The 27,690-nt window shown below is 41.4% G+C and overlaps 2 long non-coding RNA genes across 2 annotated transcripts; one reads left to right on the top strand and one right to left on the bottom strand.

Annotated features, from left to right (window-relative positions):
* Nucleotides 1-1,533: 1,533 nt before the first annotated feature.
* Nucleotides 1,534-8,550, bottom strand: LOC120908957. The gene is made up of 3 exons (XR_005741200.1): nucleotides 8,465-8,550; nucleotides 4,988-5,115; nucleotides 1,534-1,961 (listed from the first exon to the last, which is right to left on the bottom strand). It is a non-coding gene; the product is annotated as an uncharacterized LOC120908957 (long non-coding RNA).
* LOC120908958 lies at nucleotides 1,615-27,064 on the top strand. Its single transcript, XR_005741201.1, has 4 exons — nucleotides 1,615-1,725; nucleotides 9,565-9,734; nucleotides 11,887-11,946; nucleotides 26,691-27,064. It is a non-coding gene; the product is annotated as an uncharacterized LOC120908958 (long non-coding RNA).
* The last annotated feature ends 626 nt before the right edge of the window (nucleotides 27,065-27,690 follow it).

Below are 27,690 nucleotides of genomic sequence, written 5' to 3'. Positions count from 1 at the left end.
ACAAGTTTAATCATTCTTGCCCCAGGATTGCTAAGAGGCCACTTACCTTTTCTTATGAAGTCACTCCTTTACTAGTCGATCAACATGTTGCTCATTTGTTAGTGAGTGAGATTCTGCAACATTCCAGGCACCCAATTTTCTTTTCATATGACAAATGTCATAAAGTAAGAACAATCCCAGGCCCCAATAGCACTAACAATCTGACCAAAAAAAACCCCATACCAAGCTAAGTTCTAAACCTTATTGGTTCTGTCCCATACAAAAAGAAAACATTTTTGTATGAAATCAAACTTGAAATTAAAATGGAAAACATTAGAAAAAAAATCAATAGCTCCATTTGCTGGCTGGAAATGGACATATACCGTATTTATCGGCGTATAACGCGCACTTTTTCCCCCTTAAAATCAGGGGGAAATCGTGGGTGCGCGTTATACGCCGATGTCATTATCGTTTACAATGGGGGGGGGGCGGAGATTGGGCGGGAGTGTCGTGCCGGCCGTCCCACCTCGCATGGGACAGCCGACGGCGTACTAAGAAGATTAAAAAAAGTCTCCTCTCTCCTCTTCTTGCTCCTCCTCCCCCTCCGAGTATAGCTTCAGATTGGAGGAGGAGAGGAGGAGGAGGAGACTGTGTGGTTTGAGCGGGAGACTGTGGTTTTTAGATGCCGACCTGATCGGCTTTGCGGGCATCCGTGGAGACTGGGGACCCAATGCGGCGCTGTACCAACACCCGGAGATCAACACGGAACGGAACGGGTATCAACACCCGGAGACCTGATCCGTCGGGACTACAGACGCTGACGCCGAAGCTGAAGCTGGGTGAGTGGAGCGGCTCATGCTGTGACAGGAGAAGCAGGTAGGAGAGCAGAGGATCCCCCCCCCACCCATACAGCACTCACAGGCAGTTTGAAAATGTGTAATGTGCTGGGATGTGATCTAAGTGCTGGGATGTGATCTATATGTAATGTGCTGGGATGTGATCTAAGTGCTGGGATGTGATCTATATGTAATGTGCTGGGATGTGATCTAAGTGCTGGGATGTGATCTATATGTAATGTGCTGGGATGTGATCTAAGTGCTGGGATGTGATCTATATGTAATGTGCTGGGATGTGATCTATATGTAATGTGCTGGGATGTGATCTATGTGTAATGTGCTGTCATGTGATCTATGTGTAATGTGCTGTCATGTGATCTATGTGTAATGTGCTGGGATCTGTATGTAATGTGCAGGGGGCTTTGGAATATAAAAGGGGCTGTTGAAAGTTTTTTTCCTAAAACTTCCCTCCTAAAATTAGGGTGCGCGTTATACGCCGGTGCGCGTTATACGCCGATAAATACGGTACTAAATATTCTTATGCAGTATCACCTATTTCTTGATTAAAAAAAAATATTTTTAAAATGGTATTTTTATCTTAAGCATATTAAATATAACAATATAGAGAAAAACGATACATTCCCCTTAAATATGAAATTATGTGTTAGTGATATGTAACTTTAAACCAGAAAACAAGCAGAATGGCTCTTAGGGTGGCTGACAGTTAACATATTTTCAGTTTAATGCCACATTACATTTGCTGTAGATTTACACTGTGTATTGTGCTTTTAACAGAGTGGTGGGAAGAACAAATTGGAAGGTATCATTAATCCAGGGGACCGAGTTTGTTTCCCAGCAGATGTCCCTCCTTCTTCTTCTGCCCCCAAGGACAAAGACAACTCATTCTCAGGTGAGGAAAGTTCCTGTTCACTGATTGCAGTAAAGAGTCTCCATTAAGTGTCTCTGGGGTCCACAAAAAACAATTCTAGGGAGGCAGAATGTACCATGAAAGATTTGGCACCTCCCAACTGAAATTCCACTGAAGCCTGGCCTCATTTGTCTGCTGTCACTTCGTATTCTTCATTCATCTCTTCATATTTCTTATCTTGTGCAACCATTCCAGATGGCATTTTGTCTTTGTGGCATCTGTTTAATAACAAATACAATGAGTAGATAAACGGATTTGTTTTTAATATGCAGTAAATAACAGTAGTCATAATTTACTATAAGACACGTGTCCTGTATTGGGTTTCTTGGGTGTTGTGTTTTTATATGAAATGTACCTATAACAAGCAAGGATAACTGACAGTATAGAGTCACATGACTCTCCTGGAGAACTGCAGGTTCCAGCATCAGGACCTATGCCCCGTACACACGATCGGAATTTCCGATGGCCTAAAATACGATGGAATTTTTCGTCTTGCATACACACTGTCAGACCAAATTCCGACCGTCCAAAACACAGTGAGAAAAATTAAGTTCAGTGCTTCCGAGCATGCATCGACTTGATTCTGAGCATGCATGGGTTTTTTCTTCGTTGCAGTTGCACACAGGTGATAGGAATTTCCTATTCTTTTTATTCCATCGGAAAAAAATAAAACATGTTTTATTTCTAAACACAGACGTAAAAAAGTCAGGCCCCATACACACGAGAGGATTTATCCGCAGATACGGTCCAGCGGACCGTATCCGCGGATAAATCCTCTCGAGGATTTCAGAAGATTTCTATGCGATGGCGTGTACACACCATCGCATTGAAATCCGCGCTGAAATCCTCTGCAGATGACGTGTCGCGCCGTCGCCGCTATTATGACGCGGCGACAGGCGTGACGCTGTCATATAAGGAATTCCACGCATGCGTCAAATCATTACGACGCGTGCGGGGAATCCCTTTGGACGGATGGATCCGGTAAGTCTGTACAGACGAGCGGATCCATCCGTTGGAATGGATTCCAGCAGATGGATTTGTTGAGCATGTCAGCAAATATCCATCTGCTGGAAATCCATCCCAGGGGAGATTTATCTGCGGATAAATATCCGACGGAGTGTACACACCATAGGATCTATCCGCAGAAACCCATTTGATGGGATTTATCTGCGGATAGATTCTATGGTGTGTATGGGGCCTCAGATGGGGCCCACACACGATCGGAATTTCCGATGAAAAAAGTCCATCAGACTTTTTTCATTGTAAATTCCGATCATGTGTACGCTGCATAAGTGTATGTGTAGTGTGCAATGGTTAGAACCCTGGATATGTTGTTGATGTCTGTACCCATGCTAGGTAGATTCACCCTCTCTAATTGTCCAGGTGACTAGTCTTACTAAGACAGAAAGGTATGGGTAATCATCTGTGACAACTGTATAAAAGAGGAGTTCCCCACACAGTGCAGAGGTTTATTCTCACTTTTTGTTGTATCCCCTGGGCAGGGAGTGAAGAAACATCTCCTCTTACACTGCACTCAGCCAAAAAAAAGTTGGGGGTTTAAACCATCCCTAAACTATTTAAAACTGAGATTTTTTTTTCTTTTATGCATACACTTTAAAGCCAATCTTAAGCAAAAAAAGTTTATATTTAGTAAAGTGTAAAAATGAACAGAAAACAGAGCTCCTGGCAGGATGAACATGCGATAAAACTGTTATAGGGGACAAAAAACAAAACAAAATAACATCCTGCCATGGTTGCATCATATACTTAATTTTGAATATTGCCCATATTTCTACTTTAATTCGAAAAGAAACAGAGGTGTCATCCACCTGGCTCTGATGTGGCAGAATTACTGTTGTTTGAAGAATATTTAATTAGTTATATAGGTAAATATGAAATAAAAAAATGAAGGGGTGCTCACAGGCAACTTAAAAAGATGGCTGCACACTAAATCAGCTCCGTACTGCCCAGGTGTGTGAATACAAAATAAAAAAAACAAAGAATTGGGACTGGGAATCTGCCATTGGGGGGAAATCCAGGGCTGGAAATGTTCACTAGCTACAAAGTTGGGTCAGACTTCAAGACCTAGGGGTGCTTATAATGTAGCTTTTAATTTTTTTTAGGAAATGCACATTGTGGTTTTTATATGTTTTTGTGCAGTTTGAATATAATTATACCCGACTGTATCGCTCTGCTCTCTTAATGTCTCGCAGAGACTATCTCAACAATTTTTTATTAAGAGTTCAGCATACCCCACTTAGGCTGCATTCCATGGGTTTACACCCAGATCCTCTGTGCACCAGATGTAACTGAGATACAGGAGACCTAATACATTTGATTTAAAGGTGCCCGAAGCTTCACCGCTACTGAAACACTGTTTTCACTACAGTGAACACCACATTTCAGGTTTCCATTCCCCTGGAACCCAAGCAATCTTGGGTATGCTTAATGCTGTAATTCCAGATTTGTATGTTAGAGAAGCAGTCTCTAGAGCTGTTTCACACTTGCAGGCTCATTTCATTACATTGGCTTTCTCATGCTTCCCCTACGCCATAGATGTGGCCGGAACAGATGGACAAGATGCTACGGTTTAAAAAGCTAATATATTAGCATAGATGCAAATTCTCTAAATTTGAGAAGGTATGGGGTGGCTGGCTGGCTGCTCATAGTTTAGGCCCAGTGGATATAGTACTGGACATATTATTGCTGTGAAATATGGTATTACAAATATGGTTATATCTACTCCTAGATGTTATGGTCGAGGACCATGTGCCCTTTCTTTCCAAATGTTTCCCTGTTTTGTTATGGTGGTCCTAGTGTCCCAGCCATGAAGGGTGCTAGATATGACCTTTAACAGCAATTAATACTTTTCATGTGACTTTATTTTCAGTACGGTTATACTGGGCTGTTTTCTTTAGTGAACAATACGTATCTTTATTGCCTGTTTGTACGATTTTGTGACATCTCAATAAACCTTTTACCTGATTTAAACAAAATATATAATTATATCCTATGCTAACTAATTATTCCCCCCTAGTGTCCTATAATCTAATACAAATATGTTCAAGCTCTACCCTCACCTTTAGTAAATAACTATTTCACTACAAATACAGTGTACATACAACAATAACATGAAAATGAATATAAAAAAAACACAGCTAACACAAACAAATTATAAATAAGTGAAGTTCATAAGATAAGTAAATAAAAAAAATCCAAATTAATTATATAAATTGATGCTTACCAGAAGATATTGACCCCTTACAAAGTGAGTTCGTCAAAAAGAACACTTTACCCAGCTGGGTATTTTGAAGCAGGCAAGATGATCACGTCTAGTTCTTCATCAGAAATATTAACACTCGTATATGGGCTCTGTAAATTTTCTCTCGTTTATAAACATATTAGAAAAACATCCCCATAGTGTGAATAATGGAAGAAAGAAAAAACTCAAATTATTGCAATCACAGAGCTAGCTAATAACAGGTTCATATCAAAATTGAGTCTTTGTGCAATTTTCTACTTAAAGGCTCAGCGGAAATCAATGACTCCAACATAAGAGTCAAAACTGCACTCTTCTGCACACCTTTGAATACGAAAGTATCCTCTTTCTTCCAACGCAACGGCCAAACAGGTACCATACACCATTTTCTCAGGATTTTTAAACAGCAAAAAGAATATTGCTTAGTATGTTGGTATACACCCAAAATTATATAAAAATGTTACTCACAAGGATAGTGAAACATCAATCCAACTCATATCAAAATCCCCACTTATTAGACATATTTACCCCTTCACCAAGAAATGGGTGCAAATAGCTTTCTCTAAAAAAAAAAAAAAAAAAAAAAAAAGGTGTTGTGCTTCTTTAAAACAAATAACCTTAATTTAACTCTTATGCCGCGTACACACGATCAGTCCATCCGATGAGAACGGACCAATGGACCATTTTCCTCGGTTAACCGATGAAGCTGACTGATGGTCCGTCGCGCCTACACACCAAAAAACAGATTGTGTCAGAACGCCTTGACGTAAAACACAACGACATGCTGAAAAAAACAAAGTTCAATGCTTCCAAGCATGTGTCGACTTGATTCTGAGCATGCATGGATTTTTAAAGCAAGTTGGCTTTTTTTTTAACCGATGGTTAAATAACCTATGGGGCCCACACACGATCAGTTTTGACCAATGAAAACGGTCCATAAGACCGCTGTCCTCTGTTTAACCTATCGTGTGTACGAGGCCTTACACAAAGGAGGTTCACCAGACCAAAATTGACCCACGGAATTGGGCCACTTTTTATAGGAATGGTATACCATGACCAGACCAACATACAATCCTAAATACTCTCAGAACTTCTAAGATATGGTAATGATTATAGTTAAAACAGAACTAAAATGTCATTTTAAATGCAAACAATGCAATTTATTGGAAATGTGTTATCTTTTGCATTATCCATATTTCATATTGTCCATATACTGATTTTCCTAAATTGCTAATTAGCACCAGGGATGAGTTGTCTGCTGGCTTGACCCTGCTTCTCCCAAATGTCTCAACATTTACCCATTCAGATAGCTTTAACCGTCAATGGTTGAGAAAAGAGAAAAAGGAGAAAGACAGAAGACGAGAGGGGCCCCGAGAGAGGACGAGTACCACGCATGTGAGACCTGTACAAACAAGGCTTAAAGCCAATCATAACTAGTCAGGGGCAGGGACGGGAAGTAGTAACCTATCCACGGTTCCCAGATTTTCTAAAATTTTGCACATGAATCCTTCAATATACTGGACATCTGCTCATCAATTATCAAAGCGGTGGTGTTTTTGTTTTTTTAATTGTCAAAAAGTGTGTGTGTGTTTAGTTTTTTTTCTGTGAGTGAGCAAGGGTACTCAGTACCCCTCACCCATTCATGCAGAGGAGGATCCAGTATCTGGGGGCCCCTTATATTTACACTGACATTCCTGATGAGCCCCCTGACTACCAAGCCAGGGGTGTGGGGAAGAGAAACTTGTCCTAATCAATAAGGGGACAAGAGGCTTTGCCAGGCAAGGTAACTGTCATGTACCTGCAGTAATGTTTCACGTCCTGTCTGCTTATCTCTGGTTTGTGTATCAGCTTAGGGACAGCGCTCTCACACCTGCATGTTTAAGTAGTAATCTCTCAGCATGGCTCCACCCAAGCCTCTAACAGGAAACACTATTTAACACCGTGCACTGCAAGCCAGCCCTGCCCAAGCAATAGTGTGTTTAGGCTCCCTGTGTAGTTCTTTCTGTGTGCTCTACATTTGATTCTGAGTACCGACTTTGACATGTTCTCCTGACTATCCCTGTCTGCCTGTTACCCTGACCTTTAGCGTGTTCTCCCAACTATTCCTGTCTGCTTGTTACCCTGACCTTTTGGCGTGTCCTTCTGACCATCCCTGTCTGCTGGTTACCTTGACCCTCAGCTTGTCCTTCTGACCATTCCTTGTTGCACTGAACTGCTGCTTCCTCTCCATCCACCAGAGCCAGCCAAGAGCATGAGATGGAAGACCTTGGGGACCGTGACCTGGAGTCAGCTGGCATGAGGTCCATACTTACCATCAAAGGCTCTGTTAAAAACCTGCTGACTCTTATGCCCTGTACACACGATCAGTTCGTCTGATGAAAACGGACAAATGGACCTAAGAAACTAGAACTTGTTTTAAATTTTTCTTATGGTTAAAAAAATAACAGAAAAAAACGATCGTCTGTGGGGAAATCCACCGGTCAAAAATCCATGCATGCTCAGAATCAAGTTGACGCATGCTCGGAAGCATTGAACTTTATTTTTCTCAGCACGTCATAGTGTTTTACGTCACTGCGTTCTGACACAAATGGATTTTTGACTGATGGTGTGTAGGCAAAACTGATGAAAGCCAGCTTCATCGGATATCTGATGAAATAATCCATCGGATTAGATTCCATAAGATATCCAATCGTGTGTACAGGGCATAAGACTCTGCACCCTGAGAAATCCTATGCTCTAGCTCCCTGTTTGATTCGTGTCAGTGCTCAGGTGGAGCTGCTTTACTGAACCACCCAGAGCTCCATCCGCAGCACTCAGCCAAAGGGTCCACAAGCTTAGCAGTGCGCTGACCCCAGCAGTGTGCATCTGTCACCTGGCCTCAGGGGGCCTGACAGTACCCCCTCACCATGTTGAGGACATGTGGCCTGGTATGGTTGAGCAAGGAGGGGGGCACATGCTCAGATAAGGGTCTAGTATAGATTTTGTGGGGACCTTTTTTTCTTTTTGTGAGGGTTCTCCCTTAAAGATGCCACACTGTTTTGTTTTTTGTATGGCATTCACCAAGGTAAAGGGTCTGGTGTGTATTTTTAGGAGGAGCCACATACCTTTTTTGTGTGGGGTCCCCTATTAATCTCTACACCAGACCCTAATTTAAAATGAGGGTTTGGTATAGATGAAGGGAATCCCTGGCTGCTTTGTTCACAAACAGAAGGAAGCAGCTTGAAACTATCATTTACCGGCAATTTAAGCAGCCTTTTTTCTTTGTAAATGTCAGGCTGTGGTAGGTTGTATGGCATCCCCCAAACATTTTATCTAAATATTGTATTTTTAAAAAAGGCACAGCAGCTGAAATACTTTGTGCAAAAGTCACATGATTTTTTCAAGTGTTCATCCATGCATGTTTTTAACGTGAAATTTCAGAGTGTTTGCAACAAAACATTGGTTCTTAACAGAATAACTTACCTTTACTTTACTACTTGTTCCTTTATGACTTTGATGTCCCTCCTATATGAATATTATTACAATTTTTTTTTTACTTTCCTGTAAACTGCATGATAGATAAATAAAAAAAGATTACTGGTACAGCGAACCACAAAAAGCATTAATCACCTGTCATAACAGCTATTATGGATTACAGTTCTCATTAACCACTAATGTTACACGTAAAATCTCTCACTAAGAAGTATAAATGCATATATTTATGAAGTTAGAATATCTTTATATTCAAGAATAGCCTTTTACTTTCAGTCCACCCTACATGATGGTAGGAAGAATAATTTGCTGTTCCTGTTGGGGCATATTTTAAACAGGTGCAAACTCAAGCAGCCATATTGTCACTAGAGATGATCAAGTGTAGAAAATGCTGCTCTGGATACAACATAGTAAATTAGTCTAGTTTGTAGATTCTTGTTCATTTTCGAAGGAAAAAGCATGATCTGTACGGATTTCTCACACACATCTCACCTTTTTTTTTATTAGCATGCACATCTAGAAAGAATTTCAGATAAAGATATTACAGGGGAAAAGATGTGTCGTGCTAAGGTGACTGTTAAATTATTTTGCTGAGGCAGTATCAATAGCACCGTGTAGGCGGGGAAGAAAAGTTGACAATGAGGAAGAAGAAAACAAATCTTATCTTGTATTTTGGATGAGCTGAAGGATCAGTATCAGATTTAAATAGACTGAGAAAGCATTAATGAAGCAAAAAAGTTTTAATTTTTTGTTTTGTTTGGTAACCTGTGCAAGGGAAGCACCCAGCAGTCGTTCTGTAGTATAAGCAATTAGAGTGTGGTGTTAGATGATTCTTGCCATAATGAGCTGTTCATGAATGCTGTTGTGAGCCAGGTTCAGGGTGCACCTTGATGATGTATTTTAGAATTCTTCATGTTATAGTTTGAATGTGATTGTGATAAGCGCATACAGCAAGAACTACTAAGATTAGCAGGGTGTAAAAATGTCAACCTTTTTTATTTTGCAAAGTTATATCTTAAACATTTTTTTTTGAAAAATATAAGGTTCTGATTTTTAAAAAGTAAAGTGCACTTTCTATTTCCGGTTGAAAGACACTCAGAGCCATTGAATCTACATCAGGCAAACCTAAGGTATCAAGGATCATCTCCCAGTATCTTTAAACATCTATAGACTTGCAAGTGAATGCTGCAGCATTCAGGACTTGCCCATCAGAGGAAGAAAAGGAAGTAAAGGACTTATGACATTGGATAACCAGAGAGAAGTAAGTAAAAGTATGTTCACAACATTAATAAAAATTATAAGGCAAAGTTGGCAGGGGTGGGCAGAATCTAGACTTGGGCTTCAAAAATAAATTAAAATGTATTTTCAGTTAAAGTGGAGGTTCACCCAAAAAATAAATTTTTAACATTACATTCAGCAGAGTTGTCCTAATGACAATCGGCAGTTTTTTCCCCCCCCGTACATACCTTATTTTCACTGCCGCTTCCGGGTATGTCTTCTGCAGGACTGGGCGTTCCTATCTGAATGACAGGCTTCCGACCGTCGCATACTACGCGTCATGAGTTGCCGAAAGAAGCCGAACGTCGGTGCGCAGGCGCCGTATAGAGCCGTTCGGCTTCTTTCAGCAACTCGTGATGCGCTGTATGCGACGGTCGGAAGCCTGTCAGATAGGAACGCCCATTCCCGCAGAAGACATACCCGGAAGCGGCGGTGAAATACAGTATGTACGGGGAAAAAAAAAAACAGCCGATTGTCATTAGGACAACTCGGCTGAATGTAATGTTAAAAAAATTTTTTGGGGTGAACCCCCGCTTTAAGTTTAATAATACCCATCTTGGAACTGGACCACTGCTGCATGCTGGCTACAGCATGCAGCAGTTCTGTCAGATAATGAACCACTTCACCCAGAAAATTGTAGCAATTACAAATGTTTAGGCATTCTCATGTTTATTTCTTATGTTTGTATTGGTATGACACAAAAAAGTGGAGAAACAAAAAGCCAAATCTGATGCATTCCACACAAGACTCCAAAAATGGACTGGACGAAATTATTGGCATCTTCTCAAAATTGTAAGAAATAATTGCATTCTAAGCTTGTGATGCTCCTGTAATTAGACTCACCTGTATTAATTAACATATGCCGACAATATAGAAATCACACTAGCAATCAGTTAAAATGGTGAAAAATGTACTCAACCTTTCTGTTGTGTGTCTCTGCATGCCACATGGAGCATGGAGAAGAGAAAGAGCAGCAAAGAATTGTCTGAGGATTTGAGAACAAAACATTTGGAAAAGCATGGGCAAGCTCAAAGTTATTGACGCACGCACAAAATTCCACGCATTTTCTGAATCAAGTACGAGACGGAACCGCTCGGTCTGGTAAAACTAGCGTTCATAATGGGGATAGCACATTCGTCACGCTGTAATGGAATGAAACGCATGAGGCTGAAAAGCGCGAATCGTCTCTCACCAAACTTCTACTAACACGACTGGTATTGAACTTCTCTTTTCTAGTGCTGTCGTGTGTGTTGTACGTAGAATTTACAACAACATTTGTGTGACCGTGTGTATGCAAGACAAATTTGAGCCAACATCCGTCGGAAATGTATCCACGGTTTTGTTGTCGGAATGTGCGATCGTCTGTACGCGGCATTAGGTTTCCAACAGACTTGGCTACAAAGCACAATTTGCAACCATTCCGACAATTTTAACCTAGTATCAATGAATGGATCTCATTGCCACACCTATCCCCCCCTCAAAAAAATAAAAAACCTGTCAGAAAACCATTGTTCACATATCAAGCCTTCTGGGTAAGTTTCCAGCTAGTTGTCAATTATTTTGCTTGCATCACTGCTGCCCCCTGCCGCAATGGTGCTTTTGTTGTTAGTTATCAATTAGTACCTAAAGTGGGATGAAAAGTATTTCCTCCCCCAATTTTCCTTCTTCACCCTTTTTTCTCTATATCCATTCTCCCCAACCGTCTGGTCTTATTTTCAGTCTCCTTTCTTGCTAATACTGATGAACTTTTCCTCACATGACCTGCTAATGGGCAGAGTTTACACCACCTCTAATCCACATTTGTTTATGGGTATGGCATTTCTAAACTGTTTAGTCATGATACTGTTGTTTCAACAAATGATTGTTCAATGAAAATATAATTTGCAGAAAATTGTAGTGTTCCTTCACCTGCGACTTCTTACAATAACATAATATTGCCAACTTGGACAAAAATGAGCAATTTTCGGTTATTTTTATCAATCAATTTTCAGTGTTGATTGAGGTCAATGTTCATTACATAAAAAACAAAACTTTAACTTGAGATCCCTTCCTTTACAAGTACACTTTGCTTGACACATGCTTGACACATGCTCCTCTTGGCCTCCAAATTGCTCTAAATTTTGGCTTATTTCTAGACACTCAGGTATACAGTAGCCCTCGACTGCAGTGATCTAAGCTTGGGAGCAATTTAGCAGGTAAGATGATAACATTTCAAGGCACTCATTAAAACTATACCATTTAGTGCCACTCTACTGGGAGCTGGAGGGCGAGTTAGAGAAAAATAAAGGATAGCATTATTTTGGTATTAATATTACATTAACCTCCTTGTGGGACTTTACTTTTAAAATTACATATTTTGCTAGAAGAAAAATGCTCATGTTGTGTTGATTGATGTGTGCAAAGAACAAAATAAAAGAGCATATTCTGTAGGCAGTTTGTTAACTCTTTATTATTATTTTTTTTATAATAGATGAATTTATTTCATGAGAATGCAATCCCACATATAACACATTATTATTGTTACTAACATGGTTTAGCCTTTTGTGTACTTTTTTTTCCTTAACTGTGAACATGAATGTAAAGGTTGATTTAAAAAATGTCTGCCTATTGATTCTATTTCTGTATATTTTTAAAGACATAAAGAAAAATTATAATAGTTTTAATCAACATTACGGTAATAATGGAAAAATACTATGCAATAATCCATATTTACATGACTTAAAAGAAAAATTGGAAATTTTTAGTCCTCGGATATTTTTAGTCCCCAACATTAAATACTCTATATTACCAAAAGTATTTGGACACCTGCCTTTACACGCACATGAAATGTAATAGCATGGTTCAATATTGAGTTGGTCCACCCTTTGCAGCTATAACAGTTTCAACTCCTCTGGAAATCATTTCCTTGGGATGAATTAGAGTAAAGACTGCGAGCCAGACCTTCTCGTCCAACATCAGTGCGTGACCTCACAAAGGCACTTTTGGAAGAATGGTCAAACATTCCCATATACACACTCCTAAACCTTGTGGACAGTCTTTCCAGAGGAGTTAAAGCTGTTATAGCTGCAAAGGGTGGGCCAACTCAATATTGAACCCTACGGACTAAGACTGGGATGCCATTAAATTTCATGTGTGTGTAAAGGCAGGCGACACAATAGTTTTGGTAATACAGTGCGTTGGGAAAGTATTCATACCCCTTGAAAGTTTCCACATTTTGTCATGTTACAAACAAAAACATAAATGTCTTTTATTTGTATTTTATTTGATAGACCAACACAAAGTGGCACATAATTGTGAAGTTGAAGGAAAATGGTAAATGGTTTTCCAAATCTTTTGCAAATAAGTGAAAAGTGTGGCGTGCATTTGTATTCGGCTTCCTGAGTCAACACTTGGTAGAACCACCTTTCGCTGCAATTAGAGCTGCAAGTATTTTTGCAGATTCTCAATTGGATTTAGGTCTGGACTTTGATTGGGCCATTCTAACACATAATGATGCTTTGATCTAAACCATTCCATTGTACCTCTAGCTATATGTTTAGGGTTTCCTGTTTGAAAGTGAACCTCCCCCCGTCTCAATTTCTTTTGTAGGCTCTAATGCCGCGTACACACGATAATTTTTCGGCATGAAAGAAAACGTTGTTTTTCAGCATGTCCAAAAAACAATGTTTTTCCAACTTCATCATTAAAAACGACGTTGCCCACACACCATCGTTTAAAAAAAATGATGAACAAAGCGCGGTGACGTACAACGGCACTCTAAAGGGGAAGTTCTATTCGCCTTTGGGCTACTTTAGCTGATTCCTTGTTAGTAAAAGACGATTCACGCTTTTTTGTCTGTTACAGCGTGATGAATGTGCTTACTCCATTATGAACGAGCGCTCCCATCTCATAACTTGCTTCTGAGCATGTGCCGGTTTAAAACGTCATTTTAGCCCACACACGATCATTTTTTACAACCCGAAAAACAAAATTTTTTAAAACGACGTTAAAAAATGCAGCATGTTCGGATTTTTTTTGTCATTTTTCAGAAACTGAAAAACGATGTGCAGCCTACACACGATCATTTTAAATGATGTTTTTAAAAACAAAGTTTTTTTTCATGCTGAAAAATGATCGTGTGTACGCGGCATAACAGATTTTCTTCTGAAATTGCCCTGTATTTGTCTCCTTCCATCTACCCATCAAATCTGACCAGCTTCCCTGTCCCTGCTGAAGAAAAGCATCCCCACATGGTGTTCTCAAGGTGATGTGCAGTGTTAGTTTTCCGCCACACATAGCGTTTTGCTTTTAAACCAAAAAGTTACATTTTGGTCTGATCTGATCAGAGCACCATCTTCTACATGTTTGTTGTGTCCCCCACATGGCTTCTCGCAAACTGCAAAATGGACTTCTTATGGCTTTCTTTCAACAATGGCTTTCGTCTTGCCACTCTTCCATAAAGGCCAGATTTGTGGAGTGCATGACTAATAGTTGTCCTGTGGACAGATTCTCCCACCTGAGCTGTGGATCTCTGCAGCTCCTCCAGAGTTACCATGGGCCTCTTGGCTCCTTCTCTGATGAATGCTCTCCTTACCCAGCCTGTCAGTTTAGGGGAATGACCATGTATTGGTAGGTTTGCAGTTGTGCCTGTCAGAAACCGTGAATCAGACCAAGACAGAAGTACAGTTAAATCACACTTATTTAATAATAATATTAAAAACAGAATAAGCGTGGTCAAAACATAGCCAGAGTTCAGGAAACGGATCGGATAGTCAGCCAAGCCAAATGTCAGAGAGCCAGAGAAGAACATGTAGAACAGCAAGCATGATCAGGAGCCAGAAGAGACGTCAGCCAAGCAAGTCTTCAACAGGAAGGCAGGAGATAGTCTCTGTGATGTTGACCAAGACGAAGGCTGATAGCAAGTGAACTGGAAGGCTTAAGTGGGCAGGATTGACGAGCCGGATCATCAATAGATGAGTCACTGTGGAGAGATAGGAGCTGGCAATTAGGTAACAGCTGAGCGGCCAGCTCAGAGAAGGAAGGGTCCAGCCCTGACAATACCCCCTCCTCAATGACACTTCCCCCTTGGAGGACCAACCGGGCTTGAGGGAAAAACGTCTGTGGAAATCACGGAGGAGGACAGGGGCATGTACGTCCAAGGATGAGACCCAAGAGCGTTCCTCCGGACCTTACCCTTTCCAATGCACTAAGTACTGTATGCGCCCACGGAACCTACAGGAGTCAACAATGGACTGTACTTCATACTCCTCATGGTTCTCAACCTGTATAGGGTGAGGACGTGGCACCGAAGTGGTAAAGCGGTTGCAGACCAAAGGTTTCAATAAGGAGACATAAAACACATTTGAGATGCATACTAGAAGGAAGGTCCAATGTGTAAGCTACTGGGTTAATCCTGCGAAGGATCCGAAAAGGCCCAATAAACCGAGGTGCAAACTTCAGAGAAGGAACACAAAGTCAGAATTTGTGAGATGACAGCCAGACCCTGTCCCCAACCTGGTAGGAAGGTGCAGGCGGGTGTCTGCAGTCAGCATGGAGTCTGTACCTATCGTTCGCATGACGCAAAGCCTCCTGGACATGTGCCCAAGTGGAACAAAGACCACGGAGATGCTCCTCTAAAGCAGGAATACTCTGCGGAACAAATGAGTCGGTCAACATGGAAGGTTGGAATCTATTGTTTGCCATAAAAGGGGACAATCAGGAAGCAGAATTCAAGGCACTATTGTGTGCAAACTCCGCCCACAGTAAGAGATCTGACCAGTTGTTATGAAATATAGCAACGTAGGAATAGCTCCAAGGACTGATTGTCTCGTTCTGCTGCCCCATTAGACTACAGGTGATATGCAGAGGAGAAAGCAAACTGAATTCCCAACTGTGCACAAAAAGTTCACCAAAACCGGGACACAAACTGACTGCCCCTGTCTGAGACAATCACCTTGGGTAGCCCATGTAAGCGATAGATCTCCCAAGTAAAAATGGAAGCCAGTTCCTTCGAAGTGGGCAACTTCTTAAGTGGAATACAATGAGACATTTTCGAGAACCGTTCAACCACCATAAGGATAACTGTGTTGCCCTGGAAGTTGGGTAACTTCACAATGATATCCATAGACAGGTGGGTCCACGGTCACTATCCATTGGGTATGGGTTGTAGAAGGCCCACTGGAAGAAGTCGTGGAGTCTTATGGAGCACACACGGAACAGGCAGCTATGAAGGTGGTTACATAAGCACCTGGACTAGGCCACCAGAATTGTTTGGAAATGGCCCTAGAGAGTTATTTTTTCCCAGGGTGGCCAGCAGACTTGGGAGAATGGCAAGTCTGGAGCAGTACAGAGACTCTCTGGGACAAAGCAGCGGTCATACAGTTTCTCAGGAGGAGCATCAACCTGAGCAGCAATAATTTTGTCACCCAAATTAGAAGTGAGACTGGTGCGAACCCTAGCCAGAATACGGTTAGGAGGAATCACAGGAACCGGAACCGACTCCATCTTGGAAGTGGAGGAAAATTGTCGTGACAAAGCGTCAGCCCTTACATTCTTGGTACCGGGTAAGAATGAGACAATGTAATTAAAACTTGACAAGAAAAAAGCCCATCGGGCCCTTCTGGGAGAGAGCCATTTAGCCTCAGACAAGAATGTGAGATTTTTATGGTCAGTAAGAATGAGAACCGGCACAGTGGTACCCTCGAGGAGTTGTCTCCATTCTTCCAGGGCTAAAATTATTGCCGACAGCTCTCTGTCACCAATCTCGTAATTGCACTCCACAGGTGACAGTTTCTTGGAAAAGTAGCCACACAGATGCATAGCGCTCTCAGAGCAAGGACGTTGAGACAGAAGGGCGCCAACTCCAGTCTCAGAAGCATCACCTTCAAAGATAAAAGGCAACATAGGATCAGGATGTGCCAACACAGGAGCAGAAACAAAGACTCTCAAAGGCCTTAATGGACTCCGGAGACCAACTCTGTGGGTTACCGTCCTTTCTGGTAATATTAGTTAGTGAACTATTGAATAGCCCAGGAGAGACGTCTCAGTTACCCTATTTTCATAAGTGGGAGCGCGAATTAGGAAGACCTTTTACAGATGAGCAAAAGAATAAAATAATCCGGAATATTTTTGAATCATCCATGTGTGTAAATACACAAGAGATGAATTATAAAATTCTGTCTCAGTGGTATCGGACCCCAGAGGTACTGAATAAGTGCTATCCGGATATGATAGACAGATGTTGGAGGTGCGGGAAGAGAGGAGGATCCTTAATGCATATTTTCTGGACTTGCCCCAAGATCTTGGGCTATTGGGGCAAGGTCCGGGAAATAACACAAAGATTCAGTGGGGAGCCACTCCCAGACGAGTGGTCTTTCTTTATATTGCAGGATATGGAGATGTCAGTGAGGCGATACAGGAAAACAGTAGTGTGTCATCTCTTAAATGCGGCCCGGGCATGTATCCCGGGGAACTGGAAGCAGACACGGCCCCCAACCATAGGGATGTGGCTTAATAAAGTGGAAGATCTAAACAGAATGGAAGATTTGGTATGGACCTCAAGGCAGAAACGGAAGTTATATTTAGAAACTTGGGCGGAATGGAACGTATTTAAATATTCGGAGGAGGGAAAGGCCCTGATAGATGCAGACTGAGGAAGGGGGAACGTGGTGGGCCCCGGGGGGAGACATGTTTTTTTTTTGGTGTTTGTTTTGGGGGTTAAGTTATAGAGGGGGGGGTTCAGGGGAGGCAAAGCGGAGCGAGATTAAATGCCCCAACTACGGCGGGACATGTGTTCCCGGCGGGACGGGGATAAAAGTGGCACTGAGGCAAGGATGACCTTAGTTAACGGAGTGGATCTTGGGGGATCAAGAGAGGGTAAAGGAAGAGGGATAAGACAGAATAATATAGAATAATTGAATCATATTTTGGTTTTAATGTCCTCCTCCGGTCATATACGGGGAAGGATATGATGAGGAAAAGTCTTGCTCTCTCCCTTTCTTTTTTCCTCTTTTTTTTTTTGTTGGAATGATAGATTGATGTCTGTTATATATGAATTGAAGGGACGAAACCAGAGGAATGCCTCTTAGGTTATTGTAAAATTTCTTGCTTTGCTGTTTAAAATCAAATAAAGGAAAATTGGAAGAATATTAGTTAGGGGCTTGATCAGAGATGAGAAGTTACGAATAAACTTCTGATAACAGTTGGCAAAGCCAGGAAAGCATTGCAGAGGACGTAAACCCATGGGTTGAGGCGACTGTAGGACTGCTGAAAGTTTCTCTGGGTCCATCGAAAAACCAGCAGTGGAAATGACATAACACAGGAATTTAACCTGTTCACAATGGAATTCACATTTCTCCAATTTACAATAGAGTTTGTTCTCTCTTTGTTTCTGAAGCACACAACAGACATCTGTGTGGTGGCTCTCCAGGGACTTAGAGAATATGAGGATATTGTCAAGATAAACCACCACACATAACTGCAACAAATCTCGGAGGACATCGTTAATAAACTCCTGGAAAAGCGTTACAAAGGCCAAAAGGCATTACGAGATACTCATACCTGTTCTGGTATTAAACGCAGTTTTCTATTTGTCGCCCTCCTTAATCCTGACGAGATTGTATGCCCCTCTCAAATTAAGCTTAGTGAAAACCATTGCTCCCTTGAGGCGGTCAAATAACTCTGTAATCAACGGAATCGGATAGGCATTCTTAATCGTGAAATGATTAAGACCCCTATAATCAATACAAGGTCTCAGTTCACAACTCTTCTTCTTCACAAAGAAGAAACCAGCACCAGCAGGAGACGAGGATTTGCGGATGAAACCTCGAGAAAGTGCATCTGCAACATACTCCTCCATGGCCTTATCCTCCAAAACCGACAAAGTGTAAACCCGGCCACGAGGGGGTATGGCAACAGGTTGATGGTCAATTGTGCAATCATACGACTGGTGTAGAGGCAAAGTACCGTCTTGACCTTTGTCAAAGACATCGCTAAAATCACTCTCCTCCCTGATGGAGGAGTACAGCGAAGAGGTGCACAGGACCTTGGCTACCTTCTGGAAGCATCTCTTACTGCATTGTGGCAACCAGGACAGAACCTCAGCACGGAGCCAATCAAAAGAAGGCTTGTGCCTCTGTAACCAAGGATAAACAGCAGAAACTTAGGTGAAGAAATAACTTGGAATTGGATTATCTCATGGTGAAGAGCCCCTACGGCCATGGACAATGGAACAGTCTCATGAGTCACATGGGCATGCTATAGAGGTCTCTCGTCAAGAGCCTCAATGACAAGTGGAGTGTCATGCAACTGCAGCAGAATTGAGTGCTTCAATACAAAGGCAGCATCAATGAACAGGCCTGGAGCCACAGAATTGATTAGAGCCTGTATCTTGACAGACGACTTTGCCCAAGAAAGGGTAACCAAAACCAGTGGCTTATTCTTCCGGATAACTGGAGACGAAACAACACCACCTAAGGTCTGTCCATGACAGGACCTCAAAGTTCGGGCGTTCCCTGGACAGGTAGGACAAGACTTCAAAAAGTGACCAGCCTGGCCACAATAAAGGCACAATCTCTCACTCCTCCTAAGGGCTCTCTCAGCTACAGAGAGATGTGTGAATCGCAAGTGCATGGGTTCACCTTCACTGACTGACTCGGTACCAGGAGGCATGGGAGGTGAGGGAGGCAAGGGTGGGACTGCAAAGCTCGGAGACAAATGTACAGGAGGCTTCCGCAAGTGCTCCTTAAAAGAGAGAGTCTTTCTCTGGGTCTGGAGTCAATGAGGATGGCAAATGTGATCAACTTCTCCAGCTACTGGGTATATCTTGGGCTGCTATCTCATCCTTGATGTTATTCAACAGACCATGAGAAAAAGCAACCATGAGGGCCTCATTGTTCCAAGCAACCTCTGCTGCCAGAGTACGAAATTCAATGGCGTAATCGGCAACCGTTCTTGTACTCTGTTTGATGAACATGAGACTCTTGGCAGCAGAAGCAGAGCATGTGGGAACATCAAATACCCTTTTAAAGGAAGCCACAAATTCTGTGTAACTCAGGACCACAGGTTTTTGCATCTCCCATAGAGGGTTTGCCCAGGCCAAGGGTCTCTCAGAAAGCAAAGATATCACAAAACCTACTTTGCTTCTGTCTGTGGGAAACGCCTGGATGAGCATCTCAAAGTATATCTCAACCTGGTTGAGAAACCCTCTGTATTGAACTGGATCACCCCAAAATCGCTGGGGAAGCAGAGCGAAACCAGACATACCTCTTATAGAGGTAATACTTGAGGTGCCTGCACAGCGACTGGAGCAGCAGCAGGGATGGCCTGCAACACAGGTTGTACCAGAGCAGCCACAGTGGGAGATTCCAGATAAGCGGTGCGACTCAGGAGCGTTTGTAACGCCATGGCAAACTGATCATGCGGTGATCCTGGTCATCCAATCTGGAAAAAATCTTACTAACAAGTGGACTGACTGAATCTTCTGAATTCAGGGGCTTCGCCTACTGTCGGAAACCATGAATCAGACCGAGACAGAAGTACAGTTAAATCACACTTGTTATAATAATAATATAATAATAATTAAAAGATAAACAGAATAAGCATAGTCAAATCAGACAGAGTGTAGGAAACCGGATCGGATAGTCAGCCAAGCCAAATGTCAGAGAGCCAGAGAAGAACCTGTAGAACAGCAAGCAGGATCAGGAGCCAGAAGGGACGTCAGCCAAGCAAGTCTTCAACAGGAATGCTGGCAATTAGGCAACAGCTGAGCGGCTAGCACAGAGAAGGAAGGGCTGAGCCCTAGCTATGAAGAAGCACTAAGGCATAGTGCGAAACGTCAGCTTTTCTTTTGTTGTGCTGTTTTTTGCTGTGGCATGTATTTTGTGATTTTTAATTAAAGGAGGAGTTTTTTTGGAGTGCGGCTGTCCCAGCTTTTTTCCTTCATCCTAACCTGCATTTTGATTGCACTGCCTGCACCCTTGGCTCGGACCACAGGAATCAGATTACCTGGTTCTCTTTGAGCGGTTACCCACTCTCTCACAACAGCTGAGCGGCTAGCGCAGAGAAGGAAGGGCTGAGCCCAGCCTTGACAGTGCCACACTCTATTTTCAGATGAGGGATTGAACAGTGCTCTGTGAGATGTTCAAAGATTGGGATATATTTTTGTAGCGCTACCCCCTCAGGAGCCGCTGATTGTTGTTGGGATCTACTCTCATTGGTTGGCTCACCCCCTATTTAACTGGCTCAAACCCTCCCTTTACACATCAGAAGTCTGGTGGGTAAGGTATTGTGACCCTTGCTGGGCTGGAGTCACAATAGCAGGCACACAACATGCAGTAATTATATTAAAATAGTATTACCTGTTTTTTTTTTTGGATGGTCCCTCCAGACGAGAAAATACACTTCACACAATAAATATATTTAAATCAGAAAATGTAAGTTTACTTTGTGTGAACTTAAAGAAACAAACATATAGTTGAATCATAAATAAACAACTGTTAGGTAAAGGCTCACTATGACTCTGCAAGGGCCATTGCAGGAATCAGCGATTAACATCAATAAAAAGACCTAAACTAAGAATGGTACCATTCACTTAAACTAAGATAGGCAGTCTATGCTCGCAAGCGCCCTCTAGCGGGCAGTCCTGTAGAACAGTTAAAGTCCATGTTGCAGCTGGTCGGTGCACGTTAAAATTATAATCCACAAGTGGTGAACAATAAAAGGAAGTTAATCAAACAGAGTATTTTAGATGGCACGTTGGTGAACTGATCGCTTGTCAGTGTCAGTCACTTCTGTATAACACTATCAAACAGTAAAGGGACCTCTAAGTTTTAACTGGAGGCCCAACATGTGTCTCCGGTCTGTGAGGTGGCACTAGAGTGTCTGTCTAGAATGAGAAGTTTTAGCTGAGCGTGTGGTCTCTCACCCGACAGGCCTGGTCCGCCTGAGTTCTCCTCAGAAGGCGCGTTGGTAAATCACTGTTCCACAACACAAGGATCCCGGACGAGGGGTGCTCCACTGTTTCAATTGTCAGCTAGGCTGCCTCTTCAATCTCCGGGAACACGGGCTGGATACTGGAGTCTTGCTTCCTTCCGGATGGCTGGTCTCTCGGTAGGTTTAGGCCCAGGCTTCTGGCCTAGCAGCACTGCTGTGCTGTGTTGGCAGCTCCACAGAGGAGAAGAATGCAGGTCCCGAGAGAGCGAGATCAAGCCCGCCTTTTACTTAAGTAGCCTCCCCCATAAGTCTGTGCGGAGGTGTCACATGTTCCAGTGCCGCAGGGCATTGTGGGATATGTAGTCTGTTTCTCCTAAGAGTCAATGGAGTCCAGATCTCCAGCTACTTGCAATCCCACAATGCATAACTCCTTAAAGGTAACTTACATATTTACAAATGTGAGCAAAGTTCCGGCGGGGATGGCCTGTCTTTAGACTCTGACAGGGTGACCTCTGAGGGCTTCACAAAACAGCTGTATTTATACAGAGATTAAAGGAGTTGTAAAGGCAAACCATTTTTTTTTGCTGAAATTACTGTTTACAGGGTATAGAGACATAATAGTTAACTGATTCCTTTTAAAAATGATTAAAAATCGATAAAAATCAATCATATAATGTACCTACAGTTTCAGTTTCGTTTTTGCATGCTGTTTCCTGCTTCTGTGATATACAGAGTAACAGAGCCAATACAGGGCAGTGATGGTTTGTAAGACAAAACTGATTGGTGCTAAGGGGTTTTAGACACACAGTAATCACACCTCCTTGATTAGTGACCACAGAGAGAAAGCGCCCATGACTTTTTTCATCAGGAAACAGACAACCAGGAAGTGTTCAGAACAGAGAAGGATTACAGCAACATCAGAGCAAAAACAAACAATGAGGACAGCTAAAAAAAATTCCTTTAGTGAACCTTTAAATTACATGCAGGTGAACTCTATTTACTAATTAGTTGACTTCCAAAGGCAATGGGTTCTGCTAGATTTTAGTTAAGGCTATCAGAGATAAGGGGGACAATGCATGTCACTTCACAATTATGTGCCACTTTGTGTTGGTCTATTATATAAAATCCCAAGAAAATACATTTATGTTTTTGGTTGTAACATGACAAAATGTGGAAAATTTCAAGTGGTATAAATACGTTTTCAAGGTGCTGTAAAGTATATATACTGCAAACACTGTGATACAGTATATGAAATGGGATGTAGAGGTCTTATGGCCAGGAGGGGTGCTTTATGGATGACAAAAGGAGTTTTTCTTTTGTTTTGTATGGCAGGGTGAGAGTCTTCACGGAGCAACTCAGGGTGCCCTTCACTAGAATTTTTCTACATAAGCAAGCAGATGCAGACATGTTCAAGTGGCACATTCCAAACAATGTGCCCAGCACATAATGCATTCTCTTGGTAAGGATCTCATCAGGAATCAAACTTATCAGTGCTCTACTGGTTCCTCCCCATCCTGCGTACAGCAAATAAGCACCCATTTCTCTATTTCTCCTTTATGGGAGAAAATGGTTATTCTCATCAAAAGGTCACCAACTTTTACATGGTACTGCTACTTCCTACTTTGTATGCAGGGTGTGAATTGCTAGAAACCATCTATACTTAGTGATGGTTGAACCTATTGTAAAATATGTGCATTGCAAACGGTAATGTGAACCCCACTAAAGTTACTACAAAGCAAATCTTGAATATCAACTCTGGACATTTGCAAGGCTATTAGAAAAAGTATTGTAGAAAAAATAAATAAAAAAAACGGCACTGCAAGGGGTTATATGTACAAATTCAAATGAATCTTTAAAAAAAATACCATTCAATGGTAAAGGTGGTAAGCTGGGACACTAGAGTATTGATTGGGAGCAACACCTAACGGACGGCAGACGAGCGTGGTGCTCGTAGGAGATGCGACCGTTTTGATACTGCTCAATGTGAGTTTTTTATTTCATTTTTACTGGTTCATTAAAAGTTTTGCTGTGCTGTGCACTCCCACGCGATACGCCCCCCCTCTCTTCCTTCTCCTCTCCCCTCTCTGCTCCCTCACTCGGATATGAGCGGCCGCTTTCACGGACATCCGAGGAGCTCAGTGCTGACAGTGAGAAGATCAGGATACGAGCTCGGCGCTCGTGGAGACAGGCACCTTCCCCTTACACATAGTGTGAGTTGTGTAAGTGTATACTTACCCACTGCATCTTTGAGAAATCCTTTCCTTTTTCTTTGAGTGGCAGGAGGCTTTTGCTACAATATATATATACATTTCTTTCCCCTACATGTATGGTCAAAATATTGTGATCTGGTAAGAGGATACTCAACAAACAAGAGGCTGAAGTACCAGCAAGCCACTTTATATGTGAGTGATAATCAGGAGGTAAGCCCTTATTTCACCTAATGGTGTGGGTTGCACGATCCGTGGATTGAATTGGGTTACACTCCTTCACTTATTGGACTTTGGTACTCAACTCATTGTCCATTCAAGTCACTTTTGCACTTTATTTTGTTTTTCACTGATTTGAGCTTCCACTCACCACTGTTCATTTTCAGTCATTTGTAGTATACATCAGGTATATCACACATTTATTGCTTGATTTTGTGTTTCATCACTCAGTCCAGTCAGGACCAGATTGATTCACCACTTTTGTAAGTTATTCCCTGTTGCATCTTAACACGCTTTATCTTCCTAATTCCAACACCCCCTTCCCCTCACCACCACTGTTTTCTGTCCACCCTTCATTAGTTTAATCACAGCGCAGACACTCACAACTTTTGCAAAGGTGGTAAGCAAGTCTTAAAGGGGTTGTAAAGGTTTGTTTTTTATTTTCTAAAAAGGTTCCTTTAAGCTAGTGCATTGTTGGTTCACTTACCTTTTCCTTCGATTTCCCTTCTAAATGTTTTTTTCTTTGTCTGAATTTCTCACTTCCTGTTTCTCCTCAGTAAACTTGCCACCATCATCCGAGCTGTGGTTAGTCAGCCAGAACAGCTTACTGAGCGGCTTACTGAGGAGGAACAGGAAGTGAGAAATTCAGACAAAGAAAACAAAGAAAAAACATTAAGAAGGGAAATCGAAAAAAAAGGTAAGTGAACCAACAATTAGACATGTGCACACGGAAATATTTTGTTTCGTAATTTCGTTTTCGTCCAAAAAATTAACTAATTTAGTTACTTTAGTTACTCATTGAAGGCTTATGGTGTCTGTCGAATGTTCAAAAAAGAAAAAAGAAAAGAAGATTCGACAGAATCTTTAAAAAAATAAAAATAAATTTCGACTCTTCATGTCTCTCTATGTCGAATCTTCATGTCTCTCTATGTCGAATCTTCATGTCTCTCTATGTCCAATCTTTTCTCTCTATGTCTAATCTTTTCTCTCTATGTCAAATCTTTTCTCTCTATTTCGACTCTTCTTCATGTCTCTATAATGTCGAATCTTTTCTCTTTATGTAGAATAATATTGGACTAATAGAGTTAAGGTTAGGCACATTCGACTGCAACGAAAACGAAAATAAAGCATTTGTTTATGTCGGATCTTTCGTTTTTCGTTTTCTGTGCTTTCGTTATCGTTTGTTAACGATAACGAAAATACCTGAAATTCGGATGAAAATGCATTCGGACGAAAACTAATGCAAGTGCCTACCAACAATGCACTAGCTTAAAGCAACCTAGTTAGAATATATAAAAAAAAAACCTTTACAACCCCTTTAACCTGAAACATTAAACAATCACAATTCCTACCCACATTAGAAATGCTTTAAACCTGCCTGTGAAGTGGCATGCCTGTAGGATTTACTAAAGCAAACTTGTGTAAGCAGCATGAGCCCCACTCTCCTAAAGCCTGGTCCAGTGCAGTGGGGTGACCAGATATCCGCCCCCCTCATATCAATAAATAAGGAGTTCCCCTGGTTACTCATTCACAAAATAAATTAAATAGTAAAAACACACACATACCATGATAAACCCCCTAAAATGTCCTACATCGTACATTTTTTGTCAATCACATTGTCCAGCAATGTAGATACAGCTTCATTTAGGATGAATGAGGATCCCGACGACCTGATGACCCACACACAACGATTCTTTCCTGATGGGCTCTTGCTGCAACTGAAAGCTCACTAGCAGGCTGCATAACCACTTCAGCCCGGACCATTTGGCAGCTTAAAGACCTTAAAATAATTCCTTTTGTCTCACAGTATCATCCTTTTTCACATAAAGTTTTCAATATTATTAAAAAACATTGGAATACACTTAAGAGTAGTTACTCCACTACTGAGGAAATTTGGAGTTTACCCATGCCCTCATATAGGAAAGAAAGAACACTCAGGGATCGATTGGTCAAATCAGATACATTTTCCCTGCCTGTTCCTAAAATGGCATTTCTGGGACCGAAAAACATAGGATCTTTTCCATGTTTATCCTGCATCCAATGTAACTCTATGATTAAGGGTAAATATATTTCACATCCCCACAAAGGTTTCAATACTCCCATTAAGGGACACTACACCTGTCAATCATCGTATGTGGTGTATGCTATCAAATGTTCATGTGGATTATTATATATTGGAGAAACCACCCAAAAGGTAAAGGATCGAATAGCCCTTCATAAGTATTCAATCAGAGATAAATTAACACAGCTTGCATTTGCCCGACATTTTGTAGAGAAGGGACATGCAGTCTCACAATTAAAATACATGGTATTAGAAGGCATTGAAAGAAATAGGTGGTGATCGTGAACTTACCTTGAGGAGACGTGAGGTACATTGGATACATTTTCTTAATACTATTACTCCTAATGGATTAAACACAGATTTGAATCTATATTTATTTTTATGATTTACATTTTTTTCGATCGATGCATATGTGTCTGCATTTATTTTTATGTTTTTTTCTTTTCACTTTTATTTTAATTTTCATATATATACTCGTTAAATCCCTATATATGTGCTTTTCAGGTAATATTTTTTTACATATAATATATATATTTTTCAGATTGAAACTAGGATGGCTCCTGGGGGAACTATGAGACTGTGGCCAGCTTGATTAACCCTTTTTTGTATCTTTGGTGTGAAATACTTGAAATAACCATGTAGGAAATGGATTGTATTAGTAAGCAATTAACCATACAATTGATTCCATATGTGATGTAGCTTGTGAAGTGTTTAAAATCACATGACTTTCATGAAATTGTTAGAAGTGTTCTGACTTGATCTGAGGAAGGGCGTAAGCATGTAAGCCCGAAACGGATATCATCATCCACGTCTAAATATCTTGAATTCTTCTTTGGTATGTAACCTTTATGAAGATATTTGAAAAAGAAAGAAACGATTTTAAGTGTAGCAACTCTTGAACTTTTTTCATATATATATGGTCGGTGGGAAGACCTATTTGCTGGCACTTTTTGTACAACGGGTGCAGTTGTTCTCTACTTCTTTGCATATATATACATTTTTGTACATTAATTGACGTTATAAACAAAGTGCATGTCAAGGTCCCAAAGCAGTGTATAGCAGGAAAAAAGGAGCTACCGAACATACCACCATCCCTCCCTCATTCTATCTTGCCATCTTGAGAACAAAATTGGATTAACATGTGACACCATTTTAGGAACTATGGGCCAGATTCACAGTAGAAATACGCTGGCATATCTACTGATACTCCGGCGTATTTTCAAATTTGCCACGTCGTATCTTTAGTTTGAATCCTCAAACCAAGATACAACGGCTTTAGGCTTCGATCCGACAGGCGTACGGCTTTGTACGCCTTTGGATCATAGGTGTAATACTTCGGTGCCTGTTGTTTTGCATTGTTTTCCGCGTCGGGTATGCTAATTAGCTGTTTACGGCGATCCACGAAGGTACGCGCGTTCATCGCATTCTCTTACGTCGTCTTTTCCCGTCGTAAAGTTCCGGCTGCTATTTAATGGCTTATATTTAGACCAGCCATGTTAAAGTATGGCTGTCGTTCCCGCGTCGAATTAAAAATTTTTTTT

Source organism: Rana temporaria, chromosome 8 (genome assembly GCF_905171775.1).
Source record: "Rana temporaria chromosome 8, aRanTem1.1, whole genome shotgun sequence".
NCBI classification, from domain to species: Eukaryota; Metazoa; Chordata; class Amphibia; order Anura; family Ranidae; genus Rana; species Rana temporaria.
This window is presented reverse-complemented; position numbering and strand designations above follow the sequence as displayed.